This window comes from Pleurodeles waltl, chromosome 1_2 (genome assembly GCF_031143425.1).
Source record: "Pleurodeles waltl isolate 20211129_DDA chromosome 1_2, aPleWal1.hap1.20221129, whole genome shotgun sequence".
Lineage (NCBI taxonomy): Eukaryota > Metazoa > Chordata > Amphibia > Caudata > Salamandridae > Pleurodeles > Pleurodeles waltl.
The window spans coordinates 243,238,745-243,254,723 of NC_090437.1; the positions used below are offsets into that span (position 1 = coordinate 243,238,745).

The window sequence follows — 15,979 nt, forward strand, 5'->3', positions numbered from 1 at the left end:
GACAACTCTACTCCTGTCTGATGGATATGATTCTCTAGAATAGAAGGGTTTAATCTAAGCTTAAAAACTAAAGAGTATTTGGACAAAATGTCACTGAGTCCAGGATTGCGAAGTCTGTAGATTACTATTTGTCAATCTAATTAGTGAATGCTCAGCTGGTCCAAAAGCTTACTATCAGAACTAAGGGGGTAGTAAACTTCTGATGGGCTGGGGACATATGCCATGGTCCTCTTCTGACTCCCACCAGTGATGGTATCATGGAGAGAGACCTCAGCACTACTAAGATAATTGAAGGTTGGAGATCAACCCAAAAGGGTTAATGTCACAGGTCAACACTGAAAGTAAATAAGACAAGGGTGTTCATTGTTGGACTGTATAAATGGCCGGGAAAGTGAGCACTCACACGTGTATGGAAGGCTGGCAGCATACATGAGTGCATGCATTTTTTTGCATTTGCACACACACACATACAAATACAGTGTGGCTTACAAACAGACATGCATGGTGGCATTTCATGCACTCAGGATCATGAACAAATAAGGTTTATTTCCTTACAATATTGGGAGCTAAACAATTACACCATATTTTGTTTGGGGGCAAAAATATATATATTCCAAAACTGAATTAATTATCTTTTATTTTGTTTTATATGCTGTGTGTTTTTTGGAATAATTTCAGATTCGAGTTATTATGATCCCCTTTGTATAATACAGTTTATAGCCACACTTGACAGTCTATCAAAGGTAGGAACAGCTATTTTACTGGCATTGTATTTGCATACTTTTATCGTATGTCGGATTTCTGCAAGCCGACATCTCAATAGGGGACAATAAAAGTCTCGAGAAAAAATGCTGCTGCTCCTGCTTTTTTTACCTATGGTGAGTATATCAATAATTAAAAAGTCTATTACAGCCAGAAACTAAAGCAGATGTCTGAGGCCCGTAACAGATTGGAAATTGACAGCATTAATTGCCATTAATTAGTTTAATCCCATGGGGTGCAGATTATTCTAAATACATGTTTATTTATGAGGAATATCTATTGGGCTGCTTAACTGCCTTTGGAAACTTGTATTTGTCCTTGCAAAGGCTCCACACAGCAGTGGATTTGAGGCCATATGTGGTCATTAGACATAACATAAAGGAGAAGCAACCAATTAAATTGAGATCTTTAGTCTTAATTGACTGGGTGGCCAGTAATTCGCTTTTGTAGTCTCAGGTTTATCAAAATGCATCGTTTATCAAAATGCACCTTTGGCTCAAAGACTCTCTTAATCCAGTGAGAAAAAATGGGGAAATCTGGACTGCAGTGGATTTGCAATCACAATGCTGAATAAAATGATATTTATACATCCGGTTCTACTCACGGATTTGGCATCCATTTCCAATTAAACGGGTATTTTCTGCACATTAGGTTCAATTCACTAACATTTTTCGGTGAGTTATTGCATCTTATTTCTGATGTAGTTGTGATCTATTTCTATATATTTGTGAATTCTGCATTGAGTGGCTAAAGAGCATGGAGTGCAACTGTATATTTACAATATGAAAATCCAAAAGCTGAGGGGCATTTTTTTTTACCCCCAATTCAGATGTGGTCAACCTGACATTAAAATTTGCATTTGCATCTGACACAAATCGACAGTGAATGAAGTGTATCTACAGGAGCAGCTCCTCCATGAGGGCAAAGGAGCATCGCCCCCCCCCCTCCGCCAGCAGCGGCAACTGCAAATCCTTTACAAGGAAACAATTTAAAAAAGTGTTGTTTATAGTTTACTTGTAAAGGGCCGGGGGCACGGGGGTGAAGTGCGCTGAGGGGGAGTGCTCAGCACTCCCCCTCAGAGTGCATGTGTGTTTGGCCGGCCGTTGCGGTAGGCTCTCTCCAGCCCAGTAACAAGGTTGCTGGGCTGGAGAGAGTCTGCACCGGCTCACACTCTGCCTGGGAGCGCCCTGGCTGGGTGCTCCCAACCAATCCTGAAGCTGCTCTGAGCAGCATCAGGATCGGCTGCAGGGCAGGCTGGGAGCCTGTGCCTGCAGCCAGCAGAGGAGCATGTTTATTTATTATTTAAAATGTTTTATTACTATTCCCCCCACCACCACCCCTCTGCTCCCTCCCTGCGCAAGCCACCCCATCCCTCCCCTTTCACACCCGCAAACCACAACTGTGTACCTATTAGTTACAAAAGCAATTCCCTTCACAAAAATAGAAATGTGTGTGGGTAAAGTGCCCAAAAAGTAGGAAAAAATGCAGGAACCAGAGCAGCAACGCTGATTTTCAAGGTTATTTCTCATTTTTCATGGGCAGACTTGTGATAATGTAATATTACTGAAACACTTAGTTAACCCAACACTCCATACTGGGAATTCTGGTTGTGGTATTGTTTCACTGCACTAATGAGGTCCTGTTTACTCTTCCATACAGAGGGTAATAGCAGTGAAAGCAAATATTATAAAAATGATTTGCAAAATGTAATCTGAATTTTCTACCACAGAAGGAATGAAGCAAATCTAGCTTTTCTTCAAACAGATCTTTGCATGTAAATACAAATTGAAAAATATTTTTCCTTTGTCTATATTTAGATAATAGAAACAGAAAAAATGCCAATAGATATGCTTAATTTTGCTGTTTCTTTTTGGGACCAGACGCTGCTCCCATCAGATGAAATAAACTGTGCAGCATTGACCTCCTCAGCAGGTGCTTAGCTTACACAAGCCTGCACTGTGCAGGTGGGGGAGGGTTTATCAGATTTCAGCTGAGCTCATAACAGAGGTAAACCAACCTTAAGGGGCCATCTGGCCTCCTTTTATAGGGGTATGCTGGCTGGGAGCTTTGATGGGGGCAGGTGCAGATGCGCACCTAGAAGCAGTTGAATGAAAACAAATGCACACAGCTTATCACTTCATAGGTACATAGGAAAGACATGTTTTGACTTTGTTCAGTCTCTGGATCCAAGAGATATGCATGCACTGTAGGAATGTTAGATGTGTTGGTCTGTCCCAGTGTTTACACAAATAGCAATTTAAATAGCACAATTTTTTTTCTTTTTTAGCGCTATAGCACAACTCAATTTATTGCAAGGTGTCAGAGTGCTTTACATCACATCACACATACATTATACATTGACATTAAATAATATGTGTGTAAATCAATGTGTAGGATGTGCTACATAAGACAGTGAGGGATACAAGGTGTTGGAGCCACATGTCCTTCACAGCTCACTGTGCTACATTAAAAGGATTATATTTTCTTAACTGCAAGTAACAAAATGATCTGATTATTAATTTACCTATCTACATAAATCTATCTATACCTCCAACAACCAAGTGCGCATTGTCTATTTAACTAAATGTGAAAAAATAATAGCTTCACCATTTTGTTTTGCTTGCAACAAACTAAAATGTGGATAAATACAGATAAAGTGACCACAAGTAAATATGGATTAATACAGATGGAAATGATAAAAAATGAATACCATATTTATAATACACATCTATAATTAAATAAAAATATATTGCGTAAATCAAAAATTTAACATTTCTCCCCAAATAAATGTACACCTGAAATACATGCATTACGAAACCAACATTATTATTAACTATAAACATTTAAATAGAAACAAAAATATAAATTATTATTATATGTAAGCAAATAAATTCATATGCAAACAAAACAAACCAAATATTGTAAACATAAGTTAGTGTTCACCAAACAAGGACTCAACTGATAAAATAAATCAGACTATGCTAAACCAATCAATATAATAAAACCATAATCAACTTTAACCAATAAACTCACACACATAATTAAACAAACAATATAAAAGGCATGCTAATGATAACAACTCAACACTCCAAAAACAAACAATGCTGCAAGAGGAGGAAGCTGCCAGATTTTAAGGAGCAGCATATTAAAAAAGAAAATATACATCTCTACAACTACATAATCAACTAAGTAATAGATATGTTTAAACTAAAAATGAACTGCTACTAAATTAAAATATATAATAACATATAAATGTATACTATTTAACTACTTAGAGCTACAATGACAGAAGCTGCCACTTCTGTTATTCACTTCACAGAAAGGAGAACAATTATTAAATTGCATGGGCTACACCTCCAGCAAGATTGTGCATCAAAAGAAACTGTAAACTGGAAATGTATAAGAGCACAATCTCCCCCAAATGTGAGAGAAACAGAAGTTAGAGAAATCATACAATATATAGGAGAGGCAAGCATTAGCTTCCAGAAACACACAGAAGTAAAACTGTTAAATACATACTACCCAATGTCCCCAAAAACATAACAGGCCAACTGCCCCCTATGCCCACTTTCAAATGTCTAATTACACACACTAAAAAAAAAATCTACGATATCCTTCCTGCCCCTAGAAGATACAAAGACCTACCTGACCATTTAGCAATCACACATAATGTGGAACCCTTCCTTTTATATGACAATCTAAGTAATGAAAAATGAATCCTAATATTCTCCACTGCAAACGTCTTAATGAAACTTAACCAATGTCAAACCTGAGTGATGGATCAGACCTTCCAAAAGTGTCCCAAACCATTCATGTGGGCATACATCATACATGGTGAATATCAACACACCAATATCCCTTTCATGTATGCTTTTCTCCCAAATAAACAAAGTATCATCTACTATGAACTTCTAAACTACATAAAACAACAAACAAATAACTAAATAACTACTGGCCCTAAAAAATAATCATAGACTTTGAAAGTGCCATTTTTCAAAGATTTCTAAAAATGAACCCCCACACAGGCATTCAAGGCTGTTACTATAACTTTAATCAAATACACCTCCAAACTCTATAATAATTGTAGAATATTCAACTAGCAGCCAGTTTGCCTTCAAAATCAAAAAATGTTATAGGGCTAGCCTTCGTCCCTGTCACAGAGGCAACAAACCACTAGAATGTACTAATAGAAAGCACTTTCAAGAAACAAAAAGACAAACATAGGTGGTCATTCTGACCCTGGCGGTCTTTGACCGCCAGGGCGGAGGACCGCGGGAGCACCGCCGACAGGCCGGCGGTGCTCCAATGGGGATTCCGACCGCGGCGGTAAAGCCGCGGTCGGACCGGCACGACTGGCGGGGTCCCGCCAGTGTACCGCGGCCCCATTGAATCCTCCGCGGCGGCGCAGCTTGCTGCACCGCCGCGGGGATTCCGACCCCCCCTACCGCCATCCAGATCCCGGCGGTCGGACCGCCGAGATCCGGATGGCGGTAGGGGGGGTCGCGGGGCCCCTGGGGGCCCCTGCAGTGCCCATGCCACTGGCATGGGCATTGCAGGGGCCCCCGTAAGAGGGCCCCTACATGTATTTCACTGTCTGCTGCGCAGACAGTGAAATATGCGACGGGTGCAACTGCACCCGTCGCACAGCTTCCACTCCGCCGGCTCGATTCCGAGCCGGCTTCATCGTGGAAGCCTCTTTCCCGCTGGGCTGGCTGGCGGTCTGAAGGCGACCGCCCGCCAGCCCAGCGGGAAAGTCAGAATTACCGCCGCGGTCTTTCGACCGCGGAACGGTAACCTGACGGCGGGACTTTGGCGGGCGGCCTCCGCCGCCCGCCAAGGTCAGAATGAGGGCCATAGTCCCCTAATGGACTATTTTGAAGACACTTGGGTTGGCAGACTGTATCGGTTAGGACACAGATGCCAAGCCAAATTCCAGGTACCATTGTGGCATGTCTATGACAGAATCTTGGCAAAGGAAGCTAAAGCAAACAATGCAATGGAAGATTGGAACAATGACTTCCAATTCACACTAGACATAACTCAACCTACATTAAACAAATACAAAAAGCATTACAAAAAGAGGAAAGCTACCAAGAATTAATAATAGAACAGTTTATTACCCAAATTGGCACTAACTTTAACAAACAAACTAAAACAATATACGGCATGCTACAAGTTGAAGTCAAACACTTCAAAAATAACAAGAGTAGACTACTTAGAAATGTTAGCCACATTCAAATTAATTGACCAAAAACTTCAAAAATGACAGCAAACTCTAAATAAACAAACTAAATCTTATTCTTAAATGATAATATAAATATTTTATTACATAAGGGAAACAGTTATATAACATCACACAGTTAATAAACACTGATAAAAGAAAAATAAACATAATTATTATTTTAGAAAGTAACAAAAAACAACCAACCAACTTAACAAATTCAGTCCATCACATCAAATAAATACACATAATCCAAACAATTTCACATAGCAATGACATAAATATAACATAAACAATACATCATCACACGTCCCACCTACTACAAAAGTAAAAAACTAAATTTACTGCTTTGTACCTGCAGATCTTCCTCCATCCCCAGGTAAAAACTAAAAAAAACACAATAAGATGAAGAAATTGAATCTAAAAAGCCCCCAAAAATGCAGAGCTATAAACAATTCAATTGAATTCCTCAAAGCAATCCAAAGTCTGTAGGTTCCTTAAAAAGACCATAAAAAGCATTAAAAAAACACTCCAGCATACCCAAAAAAAAGAATATCTATCAAAAAACTGTTAGTGTATAATAAACCAAGACTAATTTCCTTTAACAAATATCGTAAACTCCAAACTCCCATATCAACCATTCATACACACACCTTTAAAAGAAGTGTTATTTCCACACAGTACATTTCAGTCCCAAATATACACAGACATAACATTTCGTCAAAACATAAGTAACATCATAGAATTTAAAATAACCCTTAATATAACTATTTGAAAAAAATGCAACATGACAAAATAATGCACATTACTAACAGAAACACATCTAACTATACCAAAAACTCTTAAACAACATTATACTCAAGTTTTAAACATGCACCGAAATTCCCTACCCTCAAAATCCTTAAAAAAAGATTTACTGTTCCATTAAACAGCAGCACCCAACTTTGACTTCCTTCCTGGAAAATTGGCGCAAAATAACAACAATAAACTTCAAAATAGATGGTAGTGGTAAATACAAAATGGCCGCCAGATGAAACAAACAAAAAAAAACACTGTGGTCCCTACTACGAATCATACAGGCATGACCATCCATGGGTAAGCAAAAAAGGCAGCCAGCACAGCAGCCAAGCACAAAGTTTATTGCAAGCACACAGTCACTGTGACGCTCAACCAATGGTGGTCAGGACTACTGCGGTTCAAGGTCAGCAAGGTAATAGACAAGTGTACCTCTGGGTGTCGCTCTACTTAAATACATTGTATTTGCTACTTTCAGCTCTGGGTTGTGGACTGCCACTCCCATAATGCATTGTTGTGCTGCTTCTAAGATGTGGAATGCACTGCTTCTCACAATGTTTTACATTACTTGCTAATTCCTAAGGGGCTTTTGTGCATACACATATGGGATTACAAATCAATATTGCTCTTACCTTTGCTGGAACTTGGTGTGCCGGAGGTGTCTATCTCTGTGACCCAACTCACTGCTTCAGGGAGGAGTGTGGACTCCACTAGGTCCTCTAACGGGGTGGATGTTGACTCTGTGGGTGGACCGCCTCCTGTGCTCCTGGCCTCCTGCAGTCTTCTTGCCACCCTCCCCTTGGCACAGGACCGCAGGTCGTACCACCTCTTCTTAATTTCTTCGACCGAGCGCTGTGCCACTCCAGTAGCGCAGATCTTAGTTTGTATGTCTGCCCAGAGTCTCCTTTTCTCACTCTCCAGCACCTGGCGTGATCTTTTGCCAAAAAGCCGGTCACCGCTCCTGACCACCTCCTCTGTCAGCACCTCCAGCTCTTGCTCGCTAAATTTGAGCTTCCGCTTTCTTTCTCCCTTCTCCTTTCCTTGGGCTGAGGTGTCCATGGTTGTTCAGGTGTGCTGCCTCCTTCAGAGTGTTGCTCAGTGCGGCTGGGCTGACATTCTCTGGATGCTGATTTGGGTGTGGCACCTGAAACTGCCTGGGATGACTCACTTCCTGCTTGTGATGTCATCATGCTCCTCCAGGTGTGCTTTCTCGAAATTTCTCGCAATTTGCGATTTTCAATTACTGAATCGCAAATCGCTAATTCCGAATCGCAATTATGGTACATGGCCTATTGCGACTCGGAAATAGCAATTTCTTAAAAATCGCTATTTGCGAATCGCAATGCCATTTCTTCATGCATCTGGCCCCTAGTCACTCACTTCATGATTGTAGCACTTGACAATGCTTATAGACAATTAGGACAGGCATGACTTACCAACCAGCCAGGCCTTCTCTGGGTGCAGTTGTGACGTCAACTGGGATATGGTGCTGTACAGCATTATGAATAAATCATGGGCTGATCCAGGATAACGGGCACACACATTTGAGCTGTAAAGATCTGCCAAACAGACACATGCACGTTGATAGAAAGGAAGTTCTTTCTGTTGTGATAGATTTATTCAGTGGCCTATGGTGGCACCAAGCCAACATGTGTGCCATCAACAACCCCCACCATATGTGGTAAGCGGGCGAATCCATAAAAGTCTGCCTTCACATTGGCTAAATCCTCACATCAGGGGAACCTGATATAGCTGTTAATGTGTTTCAACATTGCAGGGAAGAAATCCTTCAACAGCAGACTGAACATAAATGTGGACATTCCAGCAGATAGAGCCACTGTATGTTGGAAGGACCCTGTGGCCCTGAAGTGAAATACTGGCATGACTTGTACAATTGGTGGTATGCTGTTTGGATTACTGATACCTGGCATCAGATCTGGCTCCAACTGATGGTACAAGCGGTATTCAGATGGAATAGCGGTATGATGTGCCTTTCTTCCATGGTCTGAAGGCCTGTTAGTGGATGGTAGACAAGAGGTTGTCGCATCCTCCCTCTCTCAGGGTACTTATGTGTGACAAGACATGATTTGTATCATTAGTCAATGTGTCCACTACAACATTCATGGTGAATGCCAACAATATCATGTGACAAAGTATTTCTGACTGCATAGACATGACACCCAGTACACATCACAGCTAGCAAGTACACAAGGGTCACATGTGACCCCCATGGTTGTCCACACATGAGTCCACAACATGGATTCAGGTGATGCTACACAATTGAACCTCAAAATGTGACTGCATTTCCGATCGCCAAAAACTACAGTCGGCGGTGATAGCTCGTGCACTGCTGTCATATGCCATCTGTGTCCTGCAACACACTACACTGGTGGTTGTGTAGTAGGACCTACAAAACAACACAGAATGAGGATGTTTGTGATGATCCTGAACATATATTGTATGTGTGACACATCTTACCTAGCATTATACAGTATTTCAAACCACAAAAATGGCGGATGCCTGACCTACTCCACTGGACATTAGGACATCGACCATGTGGTAGGCGGTTCCACTAACCAGGGCAGACACAGCCATAGGCTAATGTTGTTTTCTGTGGTGGTCGCAGTCCAATGGCAGTCTCCACTGGTGATGATAATGGCCTACATGGCGTATGTGACCGCCATGTTGTGCAAAATCACTCACTTGACTCCTGTCACTGCTGCCAGCAACACCACCACTACCTGAGTGTCACCTCTGGGAGCAATCATGCCACGTCCAGAAGCTGATAGGGCCACTGCCTTCTCATCAGAGGAGCTGGAAAGACTTGTGAATGAGCTCCTTCCTCTGTATGAACAGCTCTATGGCTCAACATAGGAGCAGGTCAGTACCTCATGTACACAATCGAGTCTATTCAACACCCTCCTTCCCCTCTTCACAGGCTACAATGTGCCAGTGTGCCAGTTAGACTTCTTGTGCGCTTGTTGTTGTAATCTGTGTGGCATCAATGGGATGTGCATGGAGCAGGTATTAGTTACAAGTGCTACATGTTGTGGACATTAACATTGTGGTATGTGATGTTTTCTGGGGTCCCCGATCCTCCCAGGGTTGGATGCACATAACTAGGCAAGGAGACTTTCCTGCCATCCAATGACATTTCCTTGTTTATGATGGTTGTAAATGTTAAACAACATGTACTTGTCAGAGTCATTAGAGCATCTTGTAAGCAATGTTTATAGTGCCACGGATCTTTCACCTCACATCTGGCCTTGCATAACTGTTGTCTGGAAGGCATATCATGACTCACTATACCCTTCAGGTTGCTACACAAACCACAAGCCACATTGCACATGGCCACACAAGGAACTGTCATGCATGAAAGTGATGGAAATGTGAGTGTCATGTAGGTTTAAGGCCTGTCAAATGTATCTCATTGTATGGCACATGACCCAGACTGTGGGAGAGTCAATGTGGCTAAGCAACTGTGTCACTGTGCCCACTCCCGTACACCAGTAAATCCCGTCATGTGGCCAATATGATGTGTTACTGGCAAAACATGACCTGGATACCTCAGTACATTGACTAGATAAGGAATGGGTACTGAGGTAAATCCATGAACTACTTTACATGTGCCTTTAGCATCATTGTCAATGTGTGTCAGAGACTCATGACAGGTCCCACACACCCACAGCTCTATTGCCACCTTCACATTAGTCATAATTATCCTGTACAGGCTTTTTGCACAAATGACAGACCCACAATGCAGATGGTGTGTAGATTTCTGGGAGGCCACGACATGTGACTCAGTAGCTTGTTCAAAAAAAGAAATTGCAAAATGAACACCTTTGTATGTTGGATACTATGGGGGTCATTCAGCGGGAGCACCGCCAACAGGCTGGCGGTGCTCCCAAGGGCATTCTGACCGCGGCGGTACAGCCGCGGTCAGAAACGGTAAACCGGCGGTGTACCGCCGGTTTTCCGCTGCCCTGGGGAATCCTCGCGCCGCCATGGGGATTCCGACCCCCATACCGCCCAGGAACAGGATGGCGTTATGGGGTGTCGTGCCAATGGCATGGGCACTGCAGGGGCCCACGTAACAGGGCCCCACCATGATTTTCAGTGTCTGCCATGCAGACACTGAAAATCGTGACGGGTGCAACTGCACCCGTTGCACCCCTTCCACTCCGCCGGCTCCATTCGGAGCCGGCATCCTTGTGGAAGGGTGTTTCCCGCTGGGCTGGCGGGCGGCCTTCTGGCGGTCGCCCGCCAGCCCAGCGGGAAACCCAGAATACCAGCGGCGGTCTTGTGACCGCGCAGTGGTATTCTGGCCGCTCCCGCCGGCCCTGCGGATACCGCGGCCGGCGGGAGTCAGAATGACCCCCTATGTCTGTACTTTAGACACATATGTCCAAAGGAGCGTTCTGTGCTACAGGTACTCACCACAAAACCCTTTCTGGAGTGGCATGACTCTGAATTTGGTAGGCCACATGTCCACACATGCACAGGGAAGATACTTTCTGTACCCACCATGTCAGCCCCTTCATTGTTTCTCAAGTGTGAGGCTTATGTCTGTACTATTGAAGTTGCCTGTAGGGACTGTATGCAGTGAGTCAATCTTGCAGACTGTGAATGTCTTGGTCCAGTCAGAACCAAGGAGGTTACTCTTCAGAAGCAACGTTGGTGTGTAGTGTTTCATTGTGGCTCACATTACAGCACATGTTGCTGGAGCATGGGCAACATGATGTCAATAGGCTTGCTTAGTCATTGTAGCCGATGAGCAGGGTAGTGGGTTAGTCTGGAGATGGATACAAAAGTCTGTAGTCATGTCCATGTTTTCATTGCCTTGTGTGGTTTACACTTGTGGTGTGTTGACAAGTTGCCCATTTTGTGCTTGGTGTTTCTGACATGTGTGACACAACCATTTGGGCAAAAACTTGTGTAAGTAATCGCTTGATTTGTCTCTTGCATCCATACAGGTAAACACCTTTCATAAGAAAGAGATATGAAAAGCCATTGCCCGGAAGGTGCAGACCCTGGGGGACCACATTCAGCAGAGCACCCACTGTCGCAAGAGGTGGGAGGAATTGAGACACTAGGCCTGGAAGATTGGAGAGGTTCATCTGCGGCTATCCTCCCAATGTTGGTGTGGTGTAGGTTGGACCGTGACCCCTCTAATGGCCCGCATTCTGGCAGTGGTGTACCTAGATCTTGATGGGCATTTGAGGGGAGCAGCCACCTCGGGTGAGTACAGGGCATATTCCTGCCTCTCACATTTCCAAGTTAATGTGTTAGGTTCTGACATCTCACCATGACTATTAGTGATGAGGCATGTGTGACACAGTAGATGAGTAACTGTTTGTATGGATATGTAAAGTGGTGCATATTGATGTGCCTTGCCTATTGGCCCTGGGACTTGGGAAACAACTGTGTAAAATCCACTAACAATATGCTCTCGAGGGACAACACATGGCTGTGTTAAATGATCGATCAAGTAATGTTTATTGTTGTGGGTGTATATTCTACGCTACAGACCACTACTCCTCAGTGTTACAGGCCAAAGAACAATAAGTGATGGATCACTGTTCTCATTAATGTGTCTGGTCAAGTGATTATATTGGCATTTGCCCCCAAGAGGCCACTTGTCTTCAGCGTGTGATGAGTACTGGTGCCTCACTACTGTCTGTGAAGTGGAGATGGTCATCATACATGTGACAGAGCATGCATTGTTCTTTAGGTCAGCTACAGATTAGAACTTTGCCTTAGTAAGTGGGGAATGTCCATTGACATGATTTGTGTGCCATCACTGTTTCCAACACTCATTGCGCCTACATCTTTGCATGTTTCCCTCTCTCTTTTGACAAAATGTCTACATTGTTGTTTCATGTATTGCCTACCTGTGTTCATGGATTAACTTCTGTATTCTCTCACATATATGTGCATGCCAAACTGTGTTTGGAATAGGCCATTTGCAATGAGGCTACATTTCATGTAGTGCCACAGACAGGAGTGTGTCACCATTGACTGGTGGGTGACAAATACTCTCACCCATCATAGAATGTTTTTCGGCATGATAACTGTAATAGCAATGAGGGACTTGCTGGGTATGGCTAGAGTTTTTACCCACAATGTGGATTTCCATGCCATTGACGTGGCATCATGTGGCAAAGTGCACTGCACATGTGGAATGGTTAAGGTTTGTTACTTGACTGTCATCTTGCATCATGAGGTGACTTGCAGTTATGTTGAAATCATTTGTGGGTGGGTACGACCATTCATCCGTAGACATCTCGGTTAGCAGGAGCAGAGATTTAGCTTCCCATTGGTAAAAAGTGTTGAGGGCCTTCTACATGTATTTGCTAATCTCTGGGCCTCTCCAACATACAGAGGACTAATGGTGTCTAGTGATGCAATTTGAGTATGTAATTGTAAAGGGTGCGAGACAGTGGTGATTTCCCTGGGGCTTGCTGATTCATTGTGCTGTAGATTTTAGAGACATATCTCCTTGACAATTTGTACGTTTTTGCTAACAGTGTACATTTCCATGCCAAATGTACAGCATATCTGAACAACATTGGTACTGTCTCCATGATTCCATTGGGAAACATTTTACATGGTGAAGTGTACATTGTTGATATGTTTCCAGTGCGACATGAGTATTTCCATGTCACATTCTCCAGGGTACTGTACTGTTGTCAACAACATGTCAGTTTTTTGGAGCATCATTTCTTGTTGTTGTGTTATTGTGTATGTGACAAATAGTTGTCTGCAAGACCTTGTGTCACACAGTGAGGGTCTGGTCTGTTTGCTATAAAAATCCCTGTGAAGTTTACAAAACACACATGACAACCATTTATGTCCACTGACCACAGTAACCACCTTCAAGGACTTGAAAGTGTTGTGTTAAATGTTCCATTTTGGACCCACCCATCAAGCTTTTCTTCAGTTGCATTAATGTATTTTTACCATTTGGAAACTGTTGCTTGAGAGAGAATACTGGGCGCATTTAATTATTTTATCCTAGTCAAGCCTATACAACGTGTCTGCTACACTGTGTAATTTATAATATCATATCATTTGTGTAGGTATCAGACATGCTCTAAATAAAGCTTTGCTGCCCTGTAGTAGCCAAAGTTTAGTTCACCATATACTCTTTAAGTCAAAGAACGTCATCCAATATTCATAGCCTTCTATAGCCAACCGGGAAACAAAGGAACCAGAATAAATACATTTTTATCAGTGAACAATACATTGTGCATTTTTATTACTGGCAATTAAAAATAATTTGACGCAGCATTGTTAACATTGTGCCCAGAAACATATGTAAACTTATCCATATATGTTTTAAAACTCTCCACGGGCAGGGTAGGACAATGTTCCCATTCTGTATAGTTAAAAATAGTCTATTGGTGAATGAACGTATGCCCAAAATAATTATAAAACAACATATCACTATAGTTTTGTTTTGTTTGGTAAAAACCTTCACTTTCAAATACAGTAAAGTACTCTAATTCAGATAGCATAGAATCAACAGTTTTTACATCTCAGTCATCAGAAACAACTCCAGGTATTATTACATAATTTAAAGAAAGTTTAAAAACATAGGTGGTCATTACAACATTGGCGGTAAGTGCCGCTTACCGCCGTGCAAAAGACCGCCAACACACCGCTGCGGCCACGGAAATCCGCCACTGCTAATAAGACCCACAGCTCGGAATCCGCCAAAATTCAGACACCCACACAAGTCCGCCAAACCAAAGGTCAGTGATAAACTGGCGAAAACAAAACCTCCACCGTCACGCCAACAGAAATACGCCCACACTATCACGACACACGAATCCACGTGGCGGTCTTTCAACCGCGGTATTCCATTGGCGGTACACACCGCTGCACTCAAAATACACACACTTTTACAAAACACTATCACATTGGACAATTCAAAATACACACACCTAATACATATACACACACCACTCCCACACACCCATTACAATATAAAACACACACCCACATAACCCACAAACCCCTAAGACCACAATTACTGAGAGAAGGCCAGAGAGAGATACCACAAACAACTACCAAGCATCCACAGGCACACAATACCATCACCCACATAACTTCCACGCACCTCACACAACACACCACTAAATATCACCCCACTTATCACTACACACACCACCTCACACATCACCCACACCACCCCATAGCATGGCAAAGACACCCCAGGTTCTCTGAGGAGGAGCTCAGGGTCATAGTGGAGGAAATCGTCCGGGTAGAGCCACAGCTATTCGGATCACAGGTGCAGCACACCTCCATAGCTAGGAAGATGGAGCTATGGCGCAGAATAGTGGACAGGGTTAACACAGTGGGACAGCACCCAAGAAATAGGGATGACATCAGGAAGAGGTGGAACGACCTACAGGGGAATGTACGTTCCATGGTCTCAAGACACCACCTTGCGGGTTCAGCGGACTGGCGGCGGACCCCCACCTCCTCCCCCACAACTAACAACATGGGAGGAGTAGGTCTTGGCAATTCTGCATCCTGAGGGCCTTGCAGCAGTAGATGGAGGAATGGACTCTGGTAAGTCAAATTTTAACTATTGCATCCCCCACCCTACCTGCATGTCATCACATACCACCACCCTCACCCTCACCCCCATCACTCCAACTCCTCACATATGTCCCAACATCACAAACCACACATCCTAACACCAAGCCCTGCATGCAACAACAAAGCATGGACACCCATCACCGAAGCATGGCCACTGCACATACCCATACACCCCCCTAAACCACCATCACACAAGGTCCCACACAGGAATGCAAGCACTGGGGTACACGGTCCCCCACCTATTGCACACCATGTCACACACAGATGTAATAAACATCCTTTTATACCCCTGCAGGACGCCTACCCAACGTCACCGGACAGAAGGGTCCACACATGTCCACACCACCAACAGAAGAGGCCCACAGTGATGACAGCAGCTCTGTCCAACTGGATCTAGATGAACAGCCCAGCCCATCTGGGACCTCAGGACAGTCGGTTCCCCTCACACAGTCACAGGCCACTACAGAGCTTCCCCCCTATGGAAACACCAGCACAGCACCCACCCAGCGGGCCCATACCTCTGTCCCCAGGATACGTCAATCAGCAGTGTGTCCACCACTACAGGGAATCCAGGCTAACCCACCACCTCAACAA

General features: G+C 43.4%; 1 long non-coding RNA gene across 1 annotated transcript in view; it reads left to right on the top strand.

Moving 5' to 3' along the window:
• LOC138295470 (uncharacterized) overlaps positions 1-15,979 on the top strand; it is a 619,554-nt gene that overhangs the window by 34,675 nt on the left and 568,900 nt on the right. Inside the window, exon 2 of the long non-coding RNA XR_011203606.1 lies at positions 11,752-12,016. This is a non-coding gene — a long non-coding RNA (uncharacterized lncRNA). The remainder of the gene's footprint in view (positions 1-11,751; positions 12,017-15,979) is intronic.